The sequence below is a fragment of the Rattus norvegicus genome, chromosome 15, assembly GCF_021556685.1.
Source record: "Rattus norvegicus strain SHRSP/BbbUtx chromosome 15, alternate assembly SHRSP_T2T, whole genome shotgun sequence".
NCBI lineage: Eukaryota > Metazoa > Chordata > Mammalia > Rodentia > Muridae > Rattus > Rattus norvegicus.
The window spans coordinates 26634986-26662689 of record NC_141548.1 but is presented as its reverse complement, the minus strand read 5'-3'; the positions used below and the strand labels follow the sequence as shown (position 1 = coordinate 26662689).

General features: G+C 40.9%; 1 protein-coding gene, 1 long non-coding RNA gene and 1 pseudogene across 2 annotated transcripts in view; 2 read left to right on the top strand and 1 right to left on the bottom strand.

Moving 5' to 3' along the window:
• The window catches only part of Slc35f4 (solute carrier family 35, member F4), a 261352-nt gene that overhangs the window by 144467 nt on the left and 89181 nt on the right, over positions 1-27704 (top strand). The window lies entirely within an intron of this gene.
• On the bottom strand, positions 1437-27704 carry LOC102556222 (uncharacterized). The gene is made up of 5 exons (XR_015638290.1): positions 27367-27704; positions 24738-26664; positions 19191-19312; positions 8744-8860; positions 1437-1709 (listed from the first exon to the last, which is right to left on the bottom strand). It is a non-coding gene; the product is annotated as an uncharacterized LOC102556222 (long non-coding RNA).
• On the top strand, positions 14540-14982 carry LOC148000914 (transcription initiation factor IIA subunit 2-like; annotated as a pseudogene).

Sequence of the window (27704 nt, the reverse complement as noted above, 5' to 3'; positions counted from 1 at the left end):
AAAAGACAGAATGAGTCCCGGGAGTTATTCCTTGCCCTCCACACATGTGCTAAGGCACGAACATACATACTCATACAATAAATTAAATAAACAAACACGTAAATACATAAATAAATGTAACAAAAATAGCTTATGCTAAGTTTAACATCTAAGGCGGAAAAAAAGAAGAATTTATAGAGAGAGTCACTGTATGCGTTATGCAGATTCCACTCCTGAATTTATTGAGAACTGACTTAGCCCTGCACACACTGGCTCGCCTCTCCCACATGTCGGGATTTGTTGCCTCTATTAATGTTTTGAATGGAATAATCACAGAGATCCGTTGGCCACTTTGAGAGCAGTTTGTCTGAGGGCTTCACACATCTAAATTACCCCGCCTTGTATCGTCTGAGAGCCCTGCACTGAGGACTGGTGCACTGATATTTGTTCATGGCTAGTAGCAAAGATGCTGACGTACTCTCATTGTCGTTTGATTTTTTTTAAATAAGATCCGGAAGGCAAATGAGAACAGGTAGCGATCCGAGCATCTATTTAGTGCCTGTACCTACGCTTCTACTTGCTCAGTTACCAAAATCCATCCTTGCAAAGACAGTACCACTCGCCCCATTTTACAAACGAGAAAAATAGCATTCCTGATCTATTATAAAGCTGGCAGGTAGCAAAACTAATATTTGACTTGGTTTGCATGCTTCTAAAATTCTGCTTATGCTGTTGTTGTTGTTTGTTGTTGTTATTGTTGTTGTTGCTGTTGTTATTGTTGTTGTTCTGCCATGTTGTCTTTGCTACGAAGAAACACCATGACCACAGCAAATCTTATAAAGGAAAATATTTAACTGGGGCTGGCTTGCAGTTCAAAGGTCTCGTCCATGATTGTAATAGCGGGAAGCATGGCAACATGCAGACAGACAGTGCTGAAGACATAGCTGAGAGCTCTATACCTGGATTCATGGGTAGCTGAAAGAGACTGCCACACTGGGCGTGGCTTGAGCATATGAGACCTCAAAGTGCCCTGCCAATGACACACTTCCTCCAACAAGGCCACACCTCCTAAATAGTGCCACACCCTATGAGAGCCATTTTCTTCTAAATTGCCACGCGTGGCACATGCTTAACAAAGCAACTGGGGGCTCCTTTTTTATCTGTGTAAGTTTAGCCTGCCTCCTGTGCTCAAATGTACTCACACAGGAGCTGAGGATTAGATTGATCCATCTCATGGGAAACTACGGGGGAAAATGCTATTTATAGTGAAAAGCACCTTGAAAAGAAAAGTTGTTTGGCTGACACTATACTTCACTAGTCTGGAACAAATTAGCTTTGAAAACCCTCAGTCCTAAAATGTTTGGATTGGAGGTTGACATGTTTTCCACATTTCTCTAATAGGCTCTTCTGTCAGAGGTACAGAACAGACAATTTGATGAACGATCATTACCAACTTGTGGAATAAAATCTTTTATTAAACCAAGTCAAAGAGGACAAAAAGTTACTTGGAATTTTCACATGAATGCCTACCTGTCATATAGGCAGATATACCCAGCTGCCACTAGTAAACAGCATATTATTTAAAGTGTAAGGGCCAGAACAGGCTCAGATCTTCTGCCTACCAATGTGAGTGAGTGGCTTTCCAACTATCACCCTGAGGTTAAGCTTGTGTTCTCTGTCAGGGCTGCCCTCCTCTTCCTCTTCTTCCACCTCCGGTCCCTTCCATGTTCCTGGAATGCAGACAACAAATAGAATAGACAAGTGATCTGTGCAATGTGCCTTAATTTTATACAAAAGTTTCACAGAGCTGGACACACAGGAATAGGGCTATAGTCTCAACCCTCCAGAGACTGGAGGATTGTGAGTTTGAGACTCTGTCACTGTCTCTCTATAAGGGACTGCACCAAGAGAGGGCACATAGAAGAAAGTGTATTAATTCTCCAAAGGGATAATCACTCTTCCCGTTTCTTTAGTATGTCTTTACGTAGTCAGTTTTCCCGTTGGGTGGATTCCTAGCCATGTGACCGACAGGCCTGGCTAGATCAACTCTTGAGAGAGAAGTCAACAGTATGCAACTTTTTACTATTTGGAGTAGATCAGAATGCTATGTCTCTACCCAAGAACATTGGTAGACTCCATTTTTTTTTGACCGAAAAGAAACAGCATTCCCACAATAGGCCTCAACAGAGCCCTAGTATCTACTCTCAATGGCCACCAAAACTCTTGTAACACCCTGAAAGTTGAGATCCTAATAACATTTAAAAAATGGGCTGAAGTTGGGAACACATGCAACCGATTTTCACCATTAAAACCTAGATATCCCATTCCAAGGCTATTCTCCTAAAGCGGTTAATGGAGTTTCACTGAAACCCTCATGTAAAGACATAGGCGCTCATTTAGGAAAGATAACAAGAAATAAGAACTTGTTCCTGAGTGGGTACGTGGGTGGGACAGCATCCTAATAGAAACAGTGAGAAGGGGAATGGGGTAAGGGAGGTTCCTGAGGGGAAACCAGGAAAGGGGATAACTTTTGAAATGTAAATAAAGAAAATGTCTAATAAAAGAAAAAAATTAAAAATGTTCCTGGAATCCCTGACTTCTGTCCTGGGAACCATCAATGCTTTCTCCTTTGGGACAAGGACAAGAACCAGAACGGTCCACTATCTGTGACCAGTTGAAATTTGTTTAATTATTTTCCATCTCCTGGTGTCACCACCCTCCCATAGACTCTAAGCTCTGAGGGACCCTACCATTAGGGAATATGGGCAACATCTCATTGAGATGTTCTTCCTCCTCCGTGGGGTGTTTGATTGTGACAGTTGAGATATGTAATTGTTCCCTTAAAGTAAGATGGTGATCTTGGAGTGACATCAGAAACATTTTGATTTACAAGATGAATGACCCAAGCTACCCACTTTGAGGCTTGGTTCAATGCACAGAATAATGCCTGGACTTGTTTCACAAGCCAGTGTTTGTTTGTTTGTTTGTTTGTTGTTTGTTTGTTTGTTTACTAGTGGCCAGAGATGTTTGCATTTAAGAGATTCTTGGCCAGAATCTTTTGAATATTTTCTATTCAAGAGAAAATGGAACACAGAGGAATGTAAAGATAAAACCTTTAAGGAATCTTCGTGACACACTCATCAATTCCCTGCACATTGCCATTGGGATTTAAAAGCTCTATCACAGAAAAAAAGATCATGTATCTTTATTTTGTCATCATCAAGTAGATGTTTTCATTAAGTTAGGAAGTATTTGTGGTAGAAAGCAATACTCCTCTTACTAAAATACATATTTAGAGACAATTCGTGTGCTACAAAATACCTTCATCTCTACGTTATCTACATCCAAGAAAGCATCTTTGTTCCCTAGGCAAAAGAGCTGAGTGCCTAGAAGGTCACTGTCCCAAACCACTTCATTGATTTCTACATTGATTAACACATTCCAGGGGAGATAAGTGAAGCAATATATGCCCATTGGTTTTGTTGGTATCTTCTGTCATCCTCCTGGGATTCATTTACAGTTATAGACGTTCCCCCTCTGAGGTCTGGGCTGCATCCTTGCTCAGCATAGCTCTATGCTATGTAAGCCTCAGGAGCATCATTTCTTGGAAGATTTCATAAAATGCTTTCAAAATGCCCTGTCATTACACTATGTAATGGTAGTAATGAACTCAAAGGCCAAGTCAAAAGCCTTCATTGGACAGTGAGATGAATGTATTAAGAACCTTTTTAAGGGGCTGGGGATTTAGCTCAGTGGTAGAGCGCTTACCTAGGAAGCGCAAGGCCCTGGGTTCGGTCCCCAGCTCCGAAAAAAAGAACCAAAAAAAAAAATAAAAAGAACCTTTTTAAAAAATGTTCATCCTTCAAAAGCAATTATACTTCTATGGATTTACCTGAAGAAGAAGAATATTAGTGTCAGTCACTAATTTGCCTTTCTTATAGATATAAAGTAGATTACAATGCATCTTCATAGTATTATTTTCTTCTCCTTGTATTATATATGTATCGTCACATAAACAGCTATAAATATGTATATGCACACATACATATATACATATATATAGTTATTTATATAGAGTATATTGAAAATGCATATCCCTAGGGAATAATTTATTTTAAAGATTTTACATTCAAGTTCTGTTTGGTTAGGTTTGGTTTGGATTGGGTTGGGTTGGGTTGGGTTTTTTAAGATAGAGTCTCTCTATGTAGTCTTGGCTATCCTGGATTTATTTTTTTATAGACCAAATTGGCCTTAAACTCACAGAGATAGATCTGCCTTCCTCTGTCTCCAAAGAGTCGAGTTTTTTATAGTAATGAATTACATTTTATATGCAAATAGTACTCCCATTTAGTGATTTGTTTTTGGTTTTAAGTTTGTAGACAACAGAAATTTATTTTTCATAGTATTATAGTCTCAAGTCAAATATCAAGGAAGCAACATTCAGCCCCTGATTGGTATCTAGTTCATACACAGACAAGGAAGCTCTGTGGCATTTTGAAACAGAACATATTTTTGCTAATATGAATTTTCTAAATATTCTATAATTACCATAAAACAAATCCTAATAAAAATTTTTGAAATTGAAATCTTACTAAGCAAACTTTCCATGGATGGCTTGAACTTAAAACAAGCACCAGAGACTCTAAATAGTTCTAATATACTGTAATTAATCAGCACACTCCTAAATGACAAATGGGCGAAGAGGCAGTCAGAAGGGACCTGAAGCATTTTGAATGGAGTGAAAATAAAAAACATTGAAATCTGTGGAATATATCAAAGCCATTTTAGATAGTCATTTATATAAAATGCTTATATTTGAAAATCTTAGATGTCTTGATGACCTAGGTTTCTATTTTAGGAAAGTTTGAAAGAAAACCTAACATGAAGCAGAAGACAGGGAATAGTGAATTTGAAGTGGGGCCCGGCATGGCAGAGCAGCTGTAATCCCAGCTTCCGGGAAGCAAAGCCTGGAGAAGCAGAAATGGAAGGCCAGCCTTCACTGTACAGTGAGAACTTGCTTCAAAACCAACCAAATTAATGAACAAATTTATGAGAGAAAAAGAGAGAACGAGAGAGAGAGAGAGAGAGACTGAAACAATATAAAAGTAGAGGAAAAACAATAAAACAAAAACTGGTTCTCTGAAAAGATAAAACTGAAAACAAGTCACCCAACAGACAAAACAAATGAACCAAAAGCAAAGACAAAAATTACCAATATCATAATAGCCCCTAAACATTATCTATCTACATAGATAAGATGGGCAAATTAAAAAGGCATAAACTACAGCTTCGTAAGCAGTGGTCTGAAATCCCATGGGTTCACACAACTCAATGCAGGGCTGTATAACTAAATGCAGGAAAATGCTTGATTTGAAAAATTGCTGTATGTTGACTTGAATCTCAAACTAAGATATCATTAAATAAAATTTGACTTGGGTTTAGCCAGAATTTCCAACAATTCCTGAAATGTCCCTAAGCACACTCTTGCTATATTGTTATGTGATTCATGGTCTCTACATTAAGGATTATGAAATCAGTGTTTATCACCTTTGAACAAACATTAAAGATGCTCTCCATCCTATAGCATCCAATATACAGCCATGATGCAATTCCTTATGTAAAGCTCATTAGCATAGCTTACAAGTATAAAATTCGCTTTCGTCTTCAACAAATGCTAAAATTAGATGTATACCAAAAAATGCTTTTAAATTAATTTGTTTATGATGTATTGTCAGCGAGTTTTTATTGGCATATGTGTTTATATACCAATATAGCCAGGCCATGCAAAAATTTCTCATACAAAATGGTGTCGTGTGTGGAAAAAGTTTAAAAGGCTAGCCAAACTACCAAGATTAAAAATAAAAAAAGAGTAAGTACAAATGTGACTGTCTTATGTACATTAAAAGAATTTAAAGCTCATTAGATCCAGGTGATTTCAACAATAAAATATACCTGTCAGTTAAGGAATAAATAATACAAACTATGCTCAATGTCTTCAAAAAATTAGAGCTGGAGAGAGTAACACCCTGTCCTTTCTATGAAGCCAACATTACTCTGGAATCTAAATAAAAAAACATAACAAGAAAACAACAAACCACCAATCTTAATTAGGGAAACAGAAATTAAAAATCATCTGGGACTCCGTGACAAGAAATATATCGCAAATGTCACAGTAATAAGTGCCCTAGTTAGGGTTTTCATCACTGTAAAGAGACACCATGACCACAGCAAATCTTGTAAAGGAAAACATTTCACTGGAACTGGCTTACAGTTCAGAGGTTTAGTCCATTGTGGTCATAGCAGAAAGCACGACAGAACACAGGCGACATGGTGCTGCAGAGGTAGCTACGAGTTCTACATATGGGTCTGCAGGCCTCAGGAAGAGACTGAGACACACTGGGCCTGGACTAAGCTTCTGAAACCTCAAGTTCCACCCCTCAGTGACACATTTCCTCCAACAAAGCCATAGCTCCTAATAGTGCCACTCCCTAGGAGCCTACGGAGACCATTTTTATTCACACCACCACAATAAAGGAATGTTTAAAGCTCTCATTGTGCCTTGAGAAGGACACCAAAGGCACCAAAACACTTTAATTGCTCGCCTTTCTATGATACACACGTCAGATTAAACATGAAGGAGTTGAGCTGTAGGAGGCCTCCTTTATTTCTGGCTCAACTCAGCCCTGATATCAAGTGAAGTACGTTTAAAGTTCTTGGGCAAAGATTAGCATCTCATCTGTGCCCAGGTCCTGGCCCATTTTCTGCCAACGTCCACTAAGTCAGGGTAGGATGTCACAAACTAAGAGAAGACACTAGGATTTACTGTTTATTCATGAAAAGTTCTTCCCTACCAAAAAAAATGCACCTTGAAGGCACAACTCATTGGCTCAGTTTAACTATTTTCAGAGAAATATAATTACTTCAGGACAGAGTTGTGTGCCAAAACAAAGGGGCTCATTTACTATTTCTTTAGAGCTGTCTGCTCTGTGACAACAGGCTCTCGTTTTCATTGTTGAAAGGCCAATTAGACAATTAGCCTTTGGAATAGTGAGACACATAGGAATTCCTTAACTTTTTTTGCTATGTTTAAATTTCTTAAGTAGGTAGACACTGAAAATTATATAATGCGGCAGATGTGAGGGGTTCTTCTGGAAACATTAATTCAGCCAACCCCATCACTTCCTAGCACACTGCCTCCACCTGGAGGTGGAGACTCACGCACGTGAGGGCTCTTTGGGTAATTTGAATCTCGATTCACTGTTGTTCCAGTGTGAGCAAACGGGAGCCATCCCTCACAAGGATTTGTTGATAAAGGAGGTCCTGGATTTGACTTCTAGCACAGAGAGACAGGAGAGTGGAGGGGGAAGTGACTTATGTGCTCAGAGTAGACAGCTATCAAGTAAGGTAAATTTTTAGAGCCAAATCTTGTTATAGTGTGGCAAACTAACACGGTCACACATACATGGTCAACTAGTCACATAAATGGTTAAATGGCTATAACTAATATTATGTTTACTCAGCCAAACTATTTCTAGGTTTATTTCTGAAACATCTGAAACATAGATTCTTTCCCCCGTCTTCCTCATTTCCTCCTTCTCTCCCTTCCTCTTCTTCCGGCCTTTACACACTCCCTCTCTCCCTTCCTCACACACACCTTTTGCTTCTTAACTTCTTTTATAGAATGTATATTGATTCCTTACTGGATGTCTATCATAAAATGGAGTTTCTTTAGCCATCACAGGGTTAAGCCTCATATTGGTATACCTCAATTTTTAATCATACAGACTTTATTGATATGCCTAAACTTGCTAGATATATTAATACATATATATATTCATGTTTTAGTTACATGATTTAGAAGTAAGTTTTCCAGTTCTCGTTTAAACATTTTTTAAGTATGCAATCCGCAGCCTTCATTCTTGTAACTGTAGCACCTTTATCTCACCAGCCACTGTCTTTAATGCTTTGTATTCACTTACCATTAAACAAACTATGAAAAAATTAAACAGAGCATTGAATGTTGAAAATTAAATACTAAAGTAATCTGTTTGGCTCAAACTTTATTGTACTTTATTTCATTATTCTCTCCTATGAATAAACAACACTTTCCTGCTTCTATCCTATTAGTTATGTGTCCATTAGCTACTAAAGGAAACAGTTTCATTGTTTGTTATGATAGATTTATTATAAATTAAAAGCAGTATAATGCTTTATTTTTATTTTTAAATAATGTTTTTATTCTTTTGGAATTTTATACAACATATTCTGATCATATTCAGCTCCACACCCCATCTTCCCACATATACCACGACCGTCCTACCAACTCAATTTAATGTCCTATATGCTTTATTATTTATCTATTTACCTATTTATATACTTATTTTAAAGCCAACAGAGCCCAATTTGTGCTGCTCAAATACTCTTGAGGGTGGGGTCCTTCCACTGGAACAATGTTTACTTACTAGGAATCACTTAAATAAAACTGACCCTTCCTCTCCCAGAGGCTATCAGTAACGCTATTCTAATAATGTTCTTCTTGTGTCCAATTAGACTTGTGAATAACAAGATTACATTAATTTGTAATGGAAAATAATGGAGAACCTTTTATCACGACTGTGATCCTACTTGAGTTCCAAGTATTTGTTATTTGAGCAACTCAATGAGATCAACAAACACATCTTAGCAAGTAGATAGAACAGTCGCACAAGCTGGGCTGTGGATACCGGGTAGAGGACTGGTTACTTGTAGATGGAATCTTGCTCACCTTGACATCTAGCTGCCGTTGAGGTAGTGCCAAGTTCATTACGGAACAAACAGGCTCTGGAGATGCAATCACCATTAATCTCCTCCTGATCGTCCTTAAGGGCTTCTTCAATTGAAACTATAAACACACACACAGTTGTATTCTGTTATTATCCCTGTCTGAGTAAGCAATATAGAGAACCCACAATCTCGTCGAAATAACCCATTGTACCCTGTAATTTATAAGGCTGTCTCATGGTGATGCTGTAGTTAAAGATAACATCCATTCGCAATGCGACAATTTGAGTTGTTTTTCCAAGGCTGTAATACGGTGCTCTTAGCAGCAATCAAACCTAATTTATTCCAACTTCTGCTTTCAAAGGCAGTGCAGGGTCCCACATGTCTAAATGCAGTAGTTAGGAACAAAACTAAATCAGTGTCCTTTTGGCTCCATCTACTTCTCAGCCTCTCACAGTCTCTGTCTCTCTTTTTAACCCACACCCATTCCCTCGTTAATGCCAAGTAATGCACCTTACTCCATAGTAATTAACTCAGGCTCCAATTAAAACCTATTGGAATCCTATCAGTAGTTCTCAGAAGACTCTAACTTGCACCCAGAACTGGCCCACCCTTCTGTTGGAGCAATGCATATCAATGGCTCCGTCTTCAGTGTGACAATCCACCCTCTGTGTCACACTTTTGACATGAGGGCACAGCTCAGTACATTAAGTTCCTCTTTCCACAAGTAGGAAAGAGCTTCCTCAGTACTGGTTGCTTGGTTCTTTGTAGCCTGTAGTAAGAAGAAAGAGGATAGACTTCAGGGTGTGTCGAAAGGCAGCACCCTCCAAGGTATCCACCTTGTAGTAGAGACTTCTCTGTGTTGTAGGAGTGTCTCCTCTTCGTCTGAATGATAAAGGAATACAGGAGTTGGCTGTACAGTGCAGGAGGAGTTAATTCTGCTGGCACAGAACCATGAAGGAGCCAACAAGGATGTAAAACCTGCAATTGCAAATTGCTTATCGCACACTTGCGAGGTAAAAATAATACTTGGAATGAGGAAGACATTTCATGATTGGGACAAGATGGACAAGGGTTACCTTCTCGGGAAATTCTGCACATAATTACATAGTTTCGGTTATTTTATTTTATTGGTCTCATGTATCCCAGACTTCGTTCCAACTTGCTACATACTTAAAAATAACGTTGAATTTCCTTGACCCCACAGCATCATGCATGCTAGTCAAATACTTCACTGAGTGAGCTATAACCCATACCCCGGGTAACATATTTTTAAAAACTCCAATTGCTAAGCAAAAACATATTCTCAAATTATACCTCGTGTTGTATCTATCCTTGGTACCACTGTGGCTGTATACGTTGATGCATTTTCTCCTCACTGTTTAGTTGAAATGTAGATTTTCAACCAGTGCAATCTTGTATTGTGGACTGGCAAGACGGCTCAACTAACACCGAGACACTATGCCTAGCCTCTGGAGCCTACATGGTAGAGATAATTGATTCTTTAACATTGTCCTCTCAGCTCCATATGCACATAGCACACATCTATGTGCCCCCCTATAATAGCACACAGTGCCTGCCACCCTATAAGTCAACATAAAGAAAGTGTGAAGAAAAAATGTAATAAAAAGAAACTTTGTATTAACTTGCTGTAGGTGGCAAAACAAGTATTATGAACTTATGGTTTACATTAAGGAATTTATTTTCTCTCAGAGCTGGAGGCCAGAAATCCAAGACTGAGATGTCAACAGAGTTGAGTTCTCTCCTCTGAGCGTGTTAGTGTCCTTCTTCTCCCTGTCATCTTCACATGGTCTTCTCTCTGTGACTGCCCTACTCTCTTCTCCTTAAGGGCATTGGTTGTAATGGTTTAAGCTCTATCTTACCGCTCTAGTTTTGACTTAGCAATCTTGATTACTGTCTCAGTGCTCTCACAGTCTGAGACATTAAAGATGATAACTGATGTGAAGTAAGAGAGGGAACTCAGTCATGGCAGGGTAGGGTCGCACCTACCTGGTAGAAAGGAGGGAGGAGATGGTGGATCGAGAGCACGTTATCTATTAGTAGCTAGACAGGAATCATTCTGAATAAATCAGATATTTTATCGGAGAGTCACTTTCGTGATGATTCTCTCATTATATTGTGGAGTCTACATGTTACAGTCATAATGTCGATCTAGGTTATCAACAACCCCAGCCCCAAGCCAGAATATGTGAATATCCCCGACATGTGATAGAGGACCCAGAACTCTCCCTTTGGCTTTCAGAGCAACATCAATGCACTACATTCTCACCTGTCTGCAGCCCATGATAAAATCAGAAAGGGATTCTCATGCTAGGCATCCATGTTCCAATGTGGGAGAGACTGAAGAGCAGGGAGGTGTTCCCAAGAGAACTACAGGTATCTACTGGCTTTTGGCTATTGCCTCAGCTGGACTAGTTTGATTTTTTTTATAAAAACTCCAAGACTGCCCTGGATACCTGAACTCACACCTGGAAATAACATCCTTTAAAAGGGTCTATGGATGGCTCATATGACACAAAGAGCTTAAGGAATTACCAGGTAGGTAACTGCATTCTTTTCTTTTTCTTTTTCTTTATTAATCATTCCATTTGTTTACATCTCAAATGATATCCCACTTCCCAGTTACCCCTCCACAAACCCCCAACCCATATGCACCCTCTCCCCTCTCCCCTTTGCCTCCATGAGGGTGCTCCCCCACCCACTCACCCTCTCCCACCCCACTGGAGCAGTGGGTAATTGCATTCTTTAGTAGCGGTAAGACATTCGTATGCTTCAAACTCTTTGTAGATTTTTAAAAAGAAATTATCTACTGCTGTAGGAATAAATGCCTCCTCTCGGCACCAAGATTTAGTCTAGAAGCTATGGTTAAACCTTATTACTTAGAACTCTGATTTCTACTAAACTTGACCATCTCAAATGTAGGCAAAAACCAGAAATAAAGTTCCTCTGGGCAGTAAACCTGAGCATTACATGTACTGAGGGTCACACACTTATGTATTTGCCTCTTCCTACACATCATTTCAAAAGATCTTAGTGGTCCTATGATTTCTGAGTCCTATGAGCATCAGATTGTAAGATTTCTATTGGCCAGAATGCAGCAGTGAGAAGGGTCACCTGACTGTTTAGAAGAAAAACACTTCTGAAGACAAGTTTCTAATAAGCAAATGATTTCTAACGTGGATAAATTTGAAGGTTGGTGCGTGGTATTTATATCAAGCCTACTCCTGAACACAAGAGGCAGTTTGTAATGATGGCCCTGAGTTAGAGAGATTGAAGAACTAGAGACAGACTGTGAATTTATTGGCAAACGTTTTTCCAGAATGATAAAGAACTGCATGGCTCAGAAAATATTCACATTGCAAATGAACAGAGGAAAAACTTTAAAACATTAGCATTGAACTTAGATTAGATTTTTTACTTGCAGGAAAATAAGTATCATTGGCAAAAAAAAAAAATCACTATAATTATCCATTTCTAGCCTAAAGGCATTCTCTGCTGTAAATCCCCTCCAGTCAGCAAAATTAATTTGGAGATCTGATTTCTGGTGGTCAGGTCAAGTGATGGCCGTGCTCTTCCTGTGAGGCTATACCTGACTGCACTTCCTTTTCCACGTAACCTGGACTTTTTAGTCTCCAGGATGGGTTAGAACTGTCAGTCATTGCCTCCAGAGGTTGGGGGCCCCGGATGATTCAACATTTTTGTTGTGCTCCTAATACAACTGCTTACCCTTGTTTTCAATAAAGATGTAATTAACCCATCTCTCCTACAGAAAAATGAGAAGCTGATTCTCCGCAAATAAGCTACATATATTAATCCACTTATAGTCCTTTATCCAAATTTCTAGAATATTCAAATCGTGCTGTAATATAAAATGTAATGTAAAGTTTCACAGGATTCAGATTTCCAATTTAGGCTTCAAACTAAAAACAAAAAGTGCCGGTTATCCCAGCAGACCCCCAGGACTAGGGCTGGCTGATAGGAGCCGAAGCATCTGCTTTTAAACTTTCTTGTGGACAAGACAAGGAACGCTCTCTTTTTCTCAGAGCCCAGGGAAGTAATGAGATCCTGTAAGGTCTTCCTTAGAGGTGAAAGTGCCCTCTAGAAGGAAAGGCTAATCTGTGGTGGCGGTGGCGGTGGCGGTGGCGGTGGCGGTGGCGGTGGCGGTGGCGGTGGCGGTGGCGGTGGCGGTGGCGGTGGCGGTGGCGGTGGCAGCGGCGATTTTAATTCAAAGATCCATTTGCTAAAAGAAGAGCCAGAGAGAGCTTGTTCTGGGCCACTAGGGATGAGGAATATGACCATAGTGACTGCTACTAATTCTGGGAAAGAAAAGTCCCAGGAGGGAGGCCTGTAAGTGTGGTGTTCCACAGAAAGCTACCCACCCAACCCCCTTCAAAGTGACTGTGGAAGAGTGGTGCCTTCCTCACAGTTCCCCTAAGAGAAAAGAGAAAAATGAAGACGAGGGGTTACAGAAAGATGAGAAGGGAGAATTTCCTCACCGATGAAGGGACCTAGAAAGAGCAAAAGCCTTCAGAAAGCCGTCCAGACCTCCAGTGGTACAGACTGTACCTTAAGACACTGCTGAGCAGAGCCAGAGCCAACGCCTGCTAACAACTCGTCAAAGACTTCTGAACCAGCTTCTCCAGCCCTGACCAGAGTCCCCAGGCTTCCTGGTTGACTTTTTATAACCCCGATGCTAGTCTGCAACAGGAGGAGGGCCCGAGTCAATTACTGGACTAACAAATTTAATGGGAGCAGAGAAGTGATCAGAAGGGTCCCTACTCAGAAAAGAAAGAAAGAGTTGAAAGCAGCATTTTTGGAAATGGTCAGGTATGGGAGAAGGAGCCTGTGCTCCTATCTCAGAATTATATTTCTGGTAATAATAACAATAATAATAATAATAATAATAATAATAATAATAATATCACAGTTTTACATTTGGAGCCTTCAAACAATATTTTTAAATAATTTTTTTCATATAGAAACCAGGGATGCTTGATATAAGAAGTTATATTTACCTGGTTTTTGCTCTTGTTTTCCCTAGACATCTTTCTAACAAGGATGTTGGGGCTCCGTTAGCATTACATTCTGACCTGCACCTGGATGTACTTATAAGGGTGCTGTCACACAATTAACAAACGCTGGATATAAAGTTAACTCAAACAAATCAGTAGCCTTCCTTTATACAAGTGATAGATGGACTGAGAAAGAAACTATGGAAACCACACCCTTCACAATAGTCACAAATAATATAATATGTCTAAGGGTAAATCTAACCAAACAAGTAAAATATCTATATGACAAGAATCGAGTTTCTCAAGAAAGAAATCCAGGCCTCAGAAGATGAAAAGATCTCCCATGCTCATAGATTGGTAGGGTTAACATAGTAAAAAATTGCCATCCTACCAAAATCAATCTACAGATTCAACACAATTCTTATCAAAATTCCAACACAATTCTTCACAGACATAGAAAGAGCAATTCTTAATTCCATACGGAAAAACAAAAACCCAGGATAGCAAAAACAATTCTTAACAATAAAAGAACTTCTGGGGGAATCACTATCCCTGACCTCAAGCTATACTACAGAGCAATAGTGATAAAACCCACATGATATTGGTACAGAGACAGACAGGTCGATCAATGAAAAAGAATTGAAGACCCAGAAATAAACCCACAGACCTATGGATACTTGATCTTTGATAAAGAAGCCAAAAATATACAATGGCAAGAAGAAAGCATCTTCAATGAATGGTGGGTTTCTGTGGCTGAGGAGGTGGTCACAGCCGGATCCCTACCTGGTTCTGCTACTACCGCAGCAGAGGCTCCTTCCCTCAGGACATCAAGGCAAGGCTGAAGAAAAAGTAACCACTTCCGTTTAAGCCATGGCATATCAGTTATGCAGAAGTACAACTTTGGGGAACAGTCTTCAAGAGAGCCTTGATGAGCTCATACAGTCTCAACAGATCACTCCCGCCCCCAGCTTGCCCTTCAAGGTCTACTTCAGTTTGATAAAACTATAAATGCAGCATAGCATTGGCTCAGAGAGTCAGGAACAGAGTCGATTTCAGGGACTCTCCAAATACAGATTCTGAGACAATGTTTAGACTTTTGTATTGAATGATGTTGAATTGAGAGAGGTGACAGAACGTATTAAAGTGGATAAAGGGAAAATTGTAGCCTGTGATGGTAAAAATACTGGCTCCAATACTACAAAATGAATAGAGAAATGTGGCTTTTCTATGCCACCTTGTTATTTTCATCGCTTTTTGAAGAGAAACATAGAAGAGACCTTTTTTTTATTTATTCTCACTGTGCAGAAATAACAACACTGTGCTATGTACACTACCCAAGGGTCACACAGAGAGAAGCATGCAACTCTGTTCTCTTAAATGACCTTTAGTACACAGCATAAAGAAATGTAAATTTTTAATGACAAATTAAAAGCGGTTGCCTTCCTAAGAATATTCTTCAATAAACTCATTTTAAAACTTAAAAAAAAATGAAAAATAAATGGTGCTGGTCTAACTGGCAGTTGGTATGTAGAAAAATGAAAATAGATCCATATTTATAACCTTACACAAAGCTCAAGTCCAAGTAGATCAAGGATCTCAACATAAAACCAAATACACTGAATTTAATAGAAGAGAAAGTGGGAAAGAACCTCGAACTCATTGGCAAGGGGAAAATTTTCCTAAACAGAACACCAATGGCTCAGGCTCTAAGATCAACTATTGATAAAAGAGACCTCATGAAATTGAAAAGCTTCTGTAATGTAAAAGATACAGTCAATAGAACAAATCAGCAACCTACAGATTGGGAAAAAAACTTCACTAGCCCCACATTCAAGAGAGGGCTAATATCTAAAATATATAAAGAATATAAGAATCTAGTCCCAAAAAACCAAATGACCCAATTTAGAACTGGGGTACAAGACTAGGCAGAGAGTTCACAACAGAGGAATCTCGAATGGCCAAGAAGCACCTAAAGAAATGTTCAACATCCTTAGTCATCAGGGAAATGAAATCAAAACGACCCTGAGATTACATGTTACACCAATCAGAATGGCTAATGTAAAAAAGAAAAGAAAAAGAAAAAGAAAAACAAAAACTCAGGTAACAGCACATGTTGGCAAAGATGTGGAGAAAGAGAACACTCCTCCATTGCTGGTGGGATTGCAAACTGGTACAACCACTCTGGAAATCAATCTGGAGGTTCCTCAGAAAATTGGAAATAGATCTACCTGAAGACCCAGCTATACCTCTCTTGGGCATATAGCCAAAAGATGCCCCTCCATACCATAGGAACATGTGCAGCACTGTGGTCAGAGCAGCCTTGTTTGGAGTAGCCAGAAGCTAGATGTCCCTCAAAGAAAGAATTGACACTGAAAATATGGTTCATTTACACAATGGACTACTATTCAGCCATTAAAAACAAGGACATCATGAGTTTTGCAGGCAAATTGTTGGACCTAGAAAGTATCATCCTGAGTAGAGGTAACCCAGACCCAAAAGGACATGCATGGTTTGTACCGCTAATAAGTGGATATTAGTTCAAACACTACTGCTTTTCAGTGTTAAAGATGAGGAGATTGAGACGCGGTAAGGTGAAGTACCCCCCTACTCACTACCTGAAGGAGCTGGATTCGAGCTCAAGCATAGAGGCTAGTCAGTCAGCCTCAACTCACCCCAACCCTGTTCTTAGTCAGGGTCACATAAAATTGCCTTTGTCAATTCCTAGTACTGATATGTTTGTCTACATCTTTGATTACTAATGATGACAAACATGTTGTTATTGTAGTGATACTGTGTTCCTCTTCAGTTAAGTGTTCATTTATAGTCCTTGCTGGTAAAGTTAGCTTGTTGGATAAAGAGTCTTGCTAAATATTGAAGGCTGACCTGAAACTGACCACGTACCCAGGCAATCCTTAAGACTTAACTTCCCAAATGCTAATATTACAAGATTGGTGATCCTTGCGTTAATTGCCATTAATCCTTTTCTTTATTATTTATAAGAAGTCTTATTTTCAACAACTCAGCCACTGGATAGAGTATAAATATTTCTCAAATATCCTTTCTTTTTGCTTTGATTTTTTTTAAGTGCTAAACAATGCTATAGTTCAACTTCCCCCCTTTTGAGGCTTTTCAAAGACTATCTCCCAATGTTCATCACTGTCTTATTATTCTTATAGATTTTCATTTATTGCTTCAGCATCTTAATTAGTTTTCAAGCAGGCACCCACACTCAGTTTTACATAGAACACTTGTATATAAGCCACGTAGATTTTTTTTTACAGGGACTATCATACTGTGCTTGCCATATGCATGGTAATGCATCTACTCATGCCTTTCTCCATTCTCCAGCTTGCTCTTGGTACTTTCCAACACAAATTACAGGCGGCAGCACCCCTCCTCTCTAAACGATCGTTGTTGGATTCTACAACTTCTCACTCTACAAACATATCCCTGTACTTAGAGTCATGCACCTCTGCTGGTAAGAAGTGAATATCCTGAAAAGCTAATTTCGGCACTGTGTGATCCTAAGTCATGTAATTAACTAGACCCTAATATCTTCTTACAATGTATGTCCATTTACTAAAGATGAAATGAGCAAATTTTAAGTGTACTTGCACTGAGTTTTGACAAATACATACACCTGCACACCTATATAAACTAAAGTTCTCTCACAGAGTACCCTGCCACAACTGGCTCTCTAACAGCTACACGGAAAACACTGTTCTAGAATTTTGTGCCTAAGCGATTCACCACCTGTAAAATCTCTTCATATCTTGCTAACAGAGGGGCAAATATTGCTCTTGGTGAGACATTTTTCAAAGATGTTTGTGTGGTGAGGTGCTGTGTAGTACACAGATGCTGTCTCCTGTAAAAGCAAAGGGCAAATGTGCTTACTACCCACTACAAAAGATGTGATTTGGTAAGTTAGGACCCTCTTACTGGAATGGCACCTCAAAAACGTGCTCCTTCTGGTGTCCATTGTAGCTGTGCACAAGTCATTTGCCTCTGACCCAGGAGTTCTGTGATCCTTTCTCAACATACATTAAAGTGTGTTGGGCTCTGGAGTTAGTTTACAAGTAGGGGAAAGTTAAGGGCCTTTGTCTGTATTGGTTTTATTATGCGGAAATCCCTACTGTACCATAGTTTATTTCTCCGTTCTACTGGTGAGATATCCCTGGGCTCTATCTAGTTTTGTTTTCTTTCTGTTTTTTCTCTACTGCTTACTTTTTGATTTGGCTACTATGAATAACATGTCTATACTACTTGTGCAAGTTTTTTTTACAAAAATATTTTCACTTTAGGGATGGAGGTTATCATGGGTGGAGTAGAATTGTTATGTTAAAAAATAGGCATGTGTTCAAAGCCTTTTCCAAACAGATTGTCATTTCTCATTCCTACTGTGTGAGAGGGCCAGTGGTACAACAGCTTTGTCGGTGATCGGTGCTATCTACAGTTTTAGCCACTTCCATGAGTATTTTAATGGTATGTGGTTGGGATTGTCATTTGTATTCTTCCAGGAAGAATGGACCATCTACATACTACCAGAGAGGACAAGCCATGGTGGCCGTCGGTCTGACTCTTCTGTATCAAGAAAAAGCCAGGCTAGCTCTGTTCCCTGCCCCCAGTGTAACGTCAAGGTGCTTGGGGTCAGCGCTCAGTTTGGCACTTCCTTTAACAGCGTGTGGGGGCCACATGCTGTATGATTTAGCAGCAATACCTTCTTCTTTGCTCTCTCCTCTCCCCCATAATTATGTCATTCCTACAAACCCTGGAGAGCACATGAGTCTCTGTGTACAGTGCTATTACAGGTTATCTTGGTGTTCTCCACAACCTTCTCTACTCTCATTGCCCTGGGTTATTCTTCCTCATCCTGGATGATCTAAATAAAAAAATGCATCTTACTTGATTCCTATCCCATTCTTCTTCCCACTACAGGCTTCATAACTTCAGTTCTAGCTCCAGGCCAGACCATGTATTCGACTTTTCTAGAACTTTCCATACTGAAACTTCCTGTAGTCTCTGTGTTTCCAGGAACAGATACAGTGGTCAATGTCTTTGTAGTCTCTAGAAATCTCTCTCCTACTAAGCTGAATGCCAGGTACATATGGGTTCCCTGCACACTTACTGTTTGGAAATAAGTGACACAATTCAGCTACTTTGATGGGCGGCTTGCCTGTCTTCTGCTTCCCAAGGAAACATTATCAGTTGAAAAACGAATCATACATTTATTTCTTTTAGAGGGGGGAACAATCCTAGTTTGTTTGTTGTTATTTTTCTGTTTTCTTGACTGCTTGTGCTCATGTACACTTAAAATTTCACATTTCCTATGGACCGAGAGTCTGGATACAGGTTAACTGGGCCCTCAACTCAGGATTCCTCAGAGCTGAAATGGAAGTGCTCAACAAGCAGTGTTCTTACCACATCTGAGAAGAATTCTCGCCTCCAGATGTTAGCTGGGTTCTTTTCTTGTGGCTGTATGACTGGAGCCAGGGGTTTTAGTTGATAGAAGCTGAAGTCACTGAAGCCTCAATGTTAGATTTCTGAGCAAACAGAGACAGAAGGTAAAGAGAGACCAGAGTCTGACCTTCAATAGATAGGTTTGTCTTGATTGGTGTACACAGCAAGGAGCAGCCTCTCTTCCATAGGAAACTGAGGGGTGTACGGGGGGGGGGGGAAGCTGGCTGCAACGCTCTCCATGGGCAGATGAGGGGCTTGGGAATGAGGAAATTGTTGCAGCTGTAGAATCTGTTAAGAATCTCTCCTTCCTATTAGCTGTGAAGTACAGGATAACCATGCTACAACCACAGACCCAAAGAAGCCAAATAACAAGGAAGGTCCAAGGGAGGACAGTTGATTCTTACTCAGAAGGGGAAATAAATAGATATCGGAGATTAATAGAGGAAGGAAACCAGGTGGTAAGGGGAAAAGGAAAGTGAGCAAGGCAGGGGCTAATAGGTGTAAGGAGAACAAGGAGAAAGAACAGAAATCAGTGGGTGGTGGGGATGGGGCGGGGTGGGGCGGGAGGAGTGGATGTGCCAGAGACCTGGGATAGGGGAAGCCCCAGGTTGTCTATGCTGGTAACTCCTGCTGTGACTCATAGCTGTGAGAGATATGGACCTTGAAGTGGCCACCTCCTGTAGCCAGGCAGGACTCCCAGTGGAGGGACAAGGACAGCAACCCACCCACAAAATCTTTGTCTCAAAATGAATCCTACCTACAAGATGTAAAGCCTCTGAAAGGCTCCACCACACTGCCAATTGAAATAGATGCATAGATCCAGGGCCAAACACTAGCACTTGGGGAGTCTTGTGGAAGAGTTGGTGACAGATTGAGGGGCATGAAGAGGATAAGAACTCCACAGGAGAACCAAGAGAGTCAACTAACCTGGGCCAAGGGGGCTCCTAAAAACTGAACCACCAAGCAAAGAGAGAGCATGAGATGGACCTACTCCCTCCCCTCACACATATGCAGTAGAAGTACAGCTTAGCAGTCATGAAGGTTCCCTAACAACTGGAGCAAGGGCTATCCCTGAATCTGTTGTCTGTCTATGGGGACCTGGATCCACAGTTCCCCTACCTGGGCTTCCTTGTTTGGCCTCAGTGGGAGAGGATGTGCCTAGACCTGCAGTGACTAGATGAGCCAGGGGCAGGGTTATTGCAAGGGGAGAACTCCTTCTTCTCAGAGGAGGAGGGGAAAGGGTAATGGAGATGAGGATCTGTGTGAGGGTGTACTGGGAGGAGAGAGGGTTGATATTGGAATGTAAAGCAAATAAATAATTACTATAAAATGTCAAAAAAAAAAAGAGTCTCTCCTTCCTGAAATTGTTTGCCCAAGGTGAGACAGACTATCAGATATTCCTTTCTAGGATGGTTGAGCAAGGTCACCTAAAATCTCACAGGAATTCTGTTTTACAGTCCGGGTAGTCTATCATCCTGTCTCCTCATTCCTAAGCTTTAGATAGTGACTGTGTTTACCTCAAAGGTTGTCAAGAGATTAAATGAAGATTTTTTTAAGTGGTGTATATACCTACCTGGCCCACAACTGTCTGCTTTTCTGAGTGTCCACTGTTGTTATTTAGCATGTAAAGTTGTGGCATGAGTGGGTATGAAGTGGACCTTGGGGATATGGGCTGAGTCAGCAAGATGTGAATTAAACAATAAAATGTTCTGCATTCAGGCACCTATCTTTTCCTCTGTAAACTTCTAACTTTTCTCAATTATGGAAGTGATGCTGGTGGTGGTGGTGGTGGTGGTGGTGGTGGTGGTGGTGGTGGTGGTGGTGGTGGTGGTCATGGTGGTGGTGGTGGTCATGGTGGCCATGGTGGTGGTGGTGGTGATGGTGGTGGTTGTGGCTTAAATGTGTAAACTGTATCCAAAAGGAAAGAAAGATGAGAAAAGATCCCCCAGTCTAGTTCAGCCTCACTACGATGTGATTCACGTTCTTAAGTCAGCCCACCATGAAACAGAGAGCATATGAACTCTGCCTGCCCACCTTTTTGAGAAATGTGGTAAAATCAATATAATTTCTTGCATTTCGTTATTTGGTTGTGCTGTGCTCAAACCCAGGTCTCCTCTGCCACTGCGATCTGTGTCAATGGGACAGACCTTGAGGCCAGAATGTCTAGTTTTTGTAGAGACATTCCAAGGTCGCAGTGGGAAAAGGAAACACAGGCTCAGCCTGTACTTTAAGTAACCCATGAGTCAGAACTGGAATTCTTAACATCTTACCCATCTCTATTTCCTAAATGGCTGTCTCTTCCTGTGAGAGAGAAGGTAATGCCTTTGGACACAGCCATTCTTTAGGAACTGTGAAACCACGGTTAATGTAGTCAGTGTATGTCAGGCTGACCTAAATGTGCACTTTGCATGCATCTCTCCAGTAACTGCAAGGCCATCAGCACATCCATGACTAACGCAACTCTAGGTTGCGTCAATCCTAGGTCCTCCTCCTCTCTTAATCCCTTAATTTGTACAATGAATATTTCAATTAATCAAATGTTCTATCGTATGTACAGTATTATGTTGCTATGAGAATTTAGTTTTTAATAAAAACAAATATCTACCAAAAGCTAACTGTTCATAACTGGTTTTGTTTGTTTGTTTTAATGAAAATACTTTCTGGGCTAAATAAACCATGTGTGTGGCTTGTGTGGTGGCTGGGAGTGGCTTTTCAGTCTCTCAATCATGGCTTTCCATGGTGGGCCAGAGTATTCCTTACCCTCTTCTCATAGGCATGGCACTGTGGTCATTCTTTGTGAGGGTCTCTCATGATGTCACCAGCAGACTAATTCGTGAAGACCTTCAAGTTTCATTTGTATTTACCTATGGTGGATTCCACTGCTAGAATCCCATAGAACTGGGGCTGACACTTATCCCAAATGTGTCACTGACAACCTGAGACTGCTGCGTAGAGGTTTTAAGTGTGTGAAACTTCTTCCTGGCTCACATTCCCCGCAATGTTCATTTATTTAGCACTTTCCATTACTGCACTCAGAACTTGCTGGGCTCAGCATCCTTCAATAACACGAATAAGCAATTATGAGCATCCCAGGAGGATGCTTCTAGATAAAGCCAATATTGTGATTGCCTGGCGTCCCTCTGAACAACATAAACTCTTGACTCTAGAATTGAATCACTGATCGATAGTCAGATAAAAATGTTAATTCTATAATTAAAGCACATTTAGTCTTTGGTTTTACCGAAAGACAAATTACCCACTCTTCTGTACATGTGGTGGCTGCTGAGGGGACTATGTAACCTCCATACTAATAGGGTAGAGTCTACCTGTTGAACAGTAACACTGTAGGTTGAATAGGGTCAAGAATAGGAGTATATGACACATTTAAAAGAAGTGACTGGATCTCCTGGGTGAGGGCAATAGTTTGCTGAGGGCTGATCAGTTAAAGAGGGTCAGCAAGGAGTGAAAACACAGGAGCTGTCTCTACCCTTAGATAGGAAATGACCAGCCCAGCAGTGGCATTTAGGAAAAAACATTATTCTACTCAACATTAAGAGGCAGTCACCAAATGGGAGATGTTGACTCAAAGGTGCATAGGCACTGTCCACTAGGGCCCAGGGCTCCCTCTCCTATCCCTGTCCCCCACTGTGCCTCACACTGGCCACTCACAACTAGAAACTGGAAGGCAATGGAGCCTGGTTCACAGAGTCTCCAAAAATCATTCTGGGAAGCACAGAAGGGGGAACAGAAGGGAGAGCGAGTTTAGATAGCAGTAGGGACTACCCTACATAGCTCGCCAGCTCTTAGAAGACGCTCTTTTTCCAGAGGGCAGCATCAGCTTGCTTCCAACAAACACTAGAAAGTAAAATACCGTAATAATTAATTTTCTGAAGCCTCATTGAAAGGGTGATTAGGAAGAAAAAGCTGAACGTGGATTATAGACCTCTGCCATGACATGAAATTTTATGGTTCTTTTAGAGCGTGTTGTACTATTGCAATGAACTGTGCTAACTCAAACTTCCCATGTACTGCACAATGTTTTTTAAAAAGCTTTGTTTTGAATGGTGTTTAAACCATGGATACACTTTGCAAACCACTACTTCATAGTGTGAGCCTATCCTCTATGTTGCTGCCTGGGGCTTGCTAAAGGCCCTTGAGTTTGCGATCCTACATTTGAGCCTCAAAGATTGGTCACTGGTATGCAGAGATCTTACTTGGGGCCTTGGTTTTGGTTACATCTAGTTGTGGTTTACAGTTCTGGGAGTCCAACCTGGAGCCTGTGCATGCTACACACATGTTTTATATCAAATTACATCTCCATCCTCTGGAAACATTTTAGAATTCAGATTACTCGACTTCATTCCATATGTAGTGAATCAAAGCTAGGAGAGTGGAGCCCAGCAAATTCTTTCCACACACCTGCCTGGAGATTCTCACATTTGGTGAAGTTTTCTGAAAGGGTACTGGTTCTATGACATATGAGCCATCACTAGAAGGTCTGTGTCACGTCTTTCTTCAACTATGAGCCTAAGGTCCCAAGGCAAGTCCTTCAGTAGACTTTCTTCTAACAGCAATAAGATGAGGACTGGGTCTTACTGGTTTGCTATTGCTGTAGTTACTTCATGGTTTAAGGCCATTGTGTTGACACATTTAAAAGTCCATAAAAAGGTGGAAGAGAAACTAAAAAGTCAATAATGTTGAGTCACATGTCTGACTTCTTCCAGGCTGACTTGGAATATGTTTCAATGAATCTAGAGAATCATGGCCATTTTGGAGGTCACACAACAGATATCCCACATATCAAGTATTTACATTATGATTCATAACTAGCAAATTGTTGGACATATGGAGTAGCAACGAACTAATTTTATAGCTGGGGTCAGCACAGCATGAGGAGCTATATCAAAGGGCTGCAGCACTGGGATAATAGAGAACTACTGCTCTAGAGCTTTCATAGTCTATCAGGCATGAGGTACACACAGGATTGGTGTGTCATAGGCAGTAATGAAAGGCTCCATCCAGTTCTTAGTGCTTCCCCTTAGCCTGTGATCCTTATGATTAGCGGTGTACCCCCAGAAAACCCCTGATTGATTTGAAAATACCTTTGGTCACAAGAATTTGGGCACTCTCATTTCATTCTACAGACTTGAGCCTATAAAGACGAAGAACCTTAAGGGTAATTCATAGGAGGACAAGCTATCAAAGGGTCTTGATAAGATGGTCTGCACAACTTAATTCTCGGTGAAATAATGATTGTCCGGGCATATCTACAGTGCAGCAGAAACTCAAAAGTCTAAAGGGGCATGTATTGCCACTGGGAATGTACTGCCTCTCTATTACCATATCCAGATTACACAGACTTACACCAAATAGCTACAAGTACGTATGACTGTACATAGTTTCTGAGTCAGAAATCTAAGAATGTGATATTTCTGTTGTTTGGAGTCCAAATCCATTGGGGGTTTGAGTCAGAGTGTTTAAGGAGCTTGACTAGGCTGAAGGACTTACTTTCACATGCATGCTGACTGGCAGGAGAGCTGCTATTTTGACACATTGGCATCTCCCGGGGGCTGCTCATCATATGGCAGCTGGTTTCTCAATAAAAGTGTCCCAATAAAAAAACAGCAGCAACAAAGACAGGTCATTTATAACTTAATCTTGAAAGTGACACAGCATCCTTTCTTTGTACATATTCTATTAGTCATACCAATGCAGAAGGAGACACACAAGGTGTATACACCAGGAGAAAAGGAGGAGTGTCCCCAGTAATGATCCCCAGGACTTGGGCCTTCTTTTACTTCTTTTAGCAGGAAGAGGATCTTGCTGACCTCTGCCTGTTTGATGGTTTTTTTCTTCACATCTCTGTAGCTCTGGAACTCACAGTGTTCAAATGTAGAAACAGGGGTAGCGATGGGTATATGTGGGCTTGCTAGCCTCCATTCTGGAAGCTGTTCTGGACTGGCTTTTTGCTGTTGTTTTGGTTTGTTTTGTTCTGTATCAGGACTACGCTTGACAGGACAGCACTATCTGTGTTTTTATGGCACATAACCCACTGAGTCAGGCTTCAACACATGTAACATTTCTCCAAAGAAACCTGGCAGCCAGAGCCATATGTGGTTTTAAACTTGGAATTTTTCAGGTTGGGAATCGGGGTTGTAGTCTTGCAGCTACAACTAAAGGGCAAAAATATCAGGAGGTGTCTGGGTACCCAAGATTTAAGCTTCTGCTGTCCTGTCTGCTGTCTTCCTTGTGCTGTGGGAGCTTCCTTTCTCTCCAGTTAATTGCTGAGCATCTTAAGCATATGCAGACATGGGGAGAGATTTATTGCAGATCTGACAAATGCTCCTGTCATAGTGACAAGCACTGAATCAGCGTTGGTTCAACACAGATGTTTCCACTTGATAAAGAGGCACTTAATGTATTGAGACGTCTGAAAGTGTACACACTCGGTCGGCTCTGGTTTTATTAATGAGGTATCAGAAAAACAAATATTTCATGGTGAACCACAACAAATGACCTCTCTGGAAAAAAAACAAGAAATAAAAAGAATGCATATTTTTCACTTCATGGAGAGATTTTCATCCAAGTCCTTGAAGGTCTACCATTCTTATTGGGTGACACCAAGGGATGCTGTGAACTTTATTTGGGGGAAGAGTCTCCAAGGGGAAAACAACTTGCCTAAACCTTTGTAATCCAAATGGCAACAGCTGCTGGCATCACCATGCGATGGTTATTCTTCTTTGATTGGAAGACTGTTCTGTTGTAGCTGTTGTACTTGACACTCAGAAACATTAAGTAACTTCCTCACAGTGGTACAGTGTGAGGTACTTTCTTTATTCATACCATGATGCAGAAGATAGTCAATCAATGGCAAGAAGACAAGTAAAGTCTTTCTCCTTTTGGTATCAGCCTAACCTTAGGTTTCTTCAAGTATTTTAGAATGTTTAAATGGGTTAATATTATTGTATTAAGTAAACAATGATGGTCTGGTTCCCGAAAAGGGACTTCAGCCTGCAGGGAGAACCGTCCAACCACAAATGCTAGCATAGACTTCCTTAGCTACAGAGAGAGTCTCATGTGTGATATTACTGGGGTCACAGTGGAAAGAACTAGGGACAGTGCAGATGCAAAACTGGGGAAGGCTGTGTGTGTATTATTACAGTCATCTCTCCAGCAGTGTGTTGGCTTCATATGTTGGCTTATCAACATAAAGAAGAGACATGCATCGTGAGACATCTCTCAGTTCTGAGTTACAGCATACCTGGCCATGTCAGAAAAATCTGTGCTGGAGAGTTGTACTCAAGGTTCTCTAACACAGGCAGCATTGTCAAAAGAGCCAGAACAAAAACTGATGGCCGTCGCAGTGAGCTCTTCATGCCTCTTCCTTCTCTTCTCACTCCCACAGAAAGACAAAGGACAACCTGAAAACTGGTATCTAAATCCAGGAGAGAGAGAGAGAGAGAGAGAGAGAGAGAGAGAGAGAGAGAGAGAGAGAAGGAGAAGAAGAAGGAGGGAGAGAGGGAGAGGGAGAAGGAGGGAGAGAGGGAGAGAGAGAGAGATTCAGTTGTTACTCAGCTTGTGCTTATGCTTAGGGTCTTACCTGTGCTGAAACGACTTCAGATGTATTTGGCTATGCTTCCTCTAGGACCGCGCTGTCTGTAGGTCCCCAGTAAGTTATACTTGCACCATCCTGAACACATCTTCCTTCAGCCACAAAGCACCAGTTTTCCTTGACAGAGAGTGGGTTCTGCTGGAGCATTATATTTTTCAGCCATCCACCTCACGGTTAAGACAGATGCGCTGTCTGTCTCATTTCTCTTCGTGGCTCTTGGCACAGTGGCCTGCCCTTCCCCAAACAGGGCACCAATTGACTTGTTAACTAGCACACAAATATGGGAAGGAACTATTTATAACGTGTTTATCGTTTTCTTCTTATGTCTTAAAGAAAAGGGAATAAACTGGGAGCTAATTCGTTGTCGGTACACTTTCCAGACGCATTTGAAAGGGCATACTGACTGACAGGGTACCTCTCGACAGCAGAGACAGACATTTCTAGAACAGCTAGTAGAAGAAACACACCAGTCTCAGTTTTAACTAGGGACCTCCATGGAAAACAGAATTAAGAGGGATGTCATACCTGTGGTGTTAGGTGTTTTGGAAGCATTTGATCTTCCTCTGCCTTTAAATAGGAGGAAGCTGGAAGCTCTTAATGCTTCCTTGCTTCTCTAGCTTTCTTTGATGGGCTGAATTGTGGCTTCCAAGAACTCATGTGCTGAAGTCCCAATTCCCAGAACCTTGGAGCACAGGCATATTTGAAGCAAAGCTATTGACATTTCTAACAGGTTGAGCACCAGAGCAGTGTGGTCATCTACTCTGACATGTACACTATGAAAATGGCGGGGCAGGGGGATTCAGACAGGCATGAGTCTGGGTAAAGATGAAGGCAGAAATTGGAGGATGCTTCTATAAAGGCAC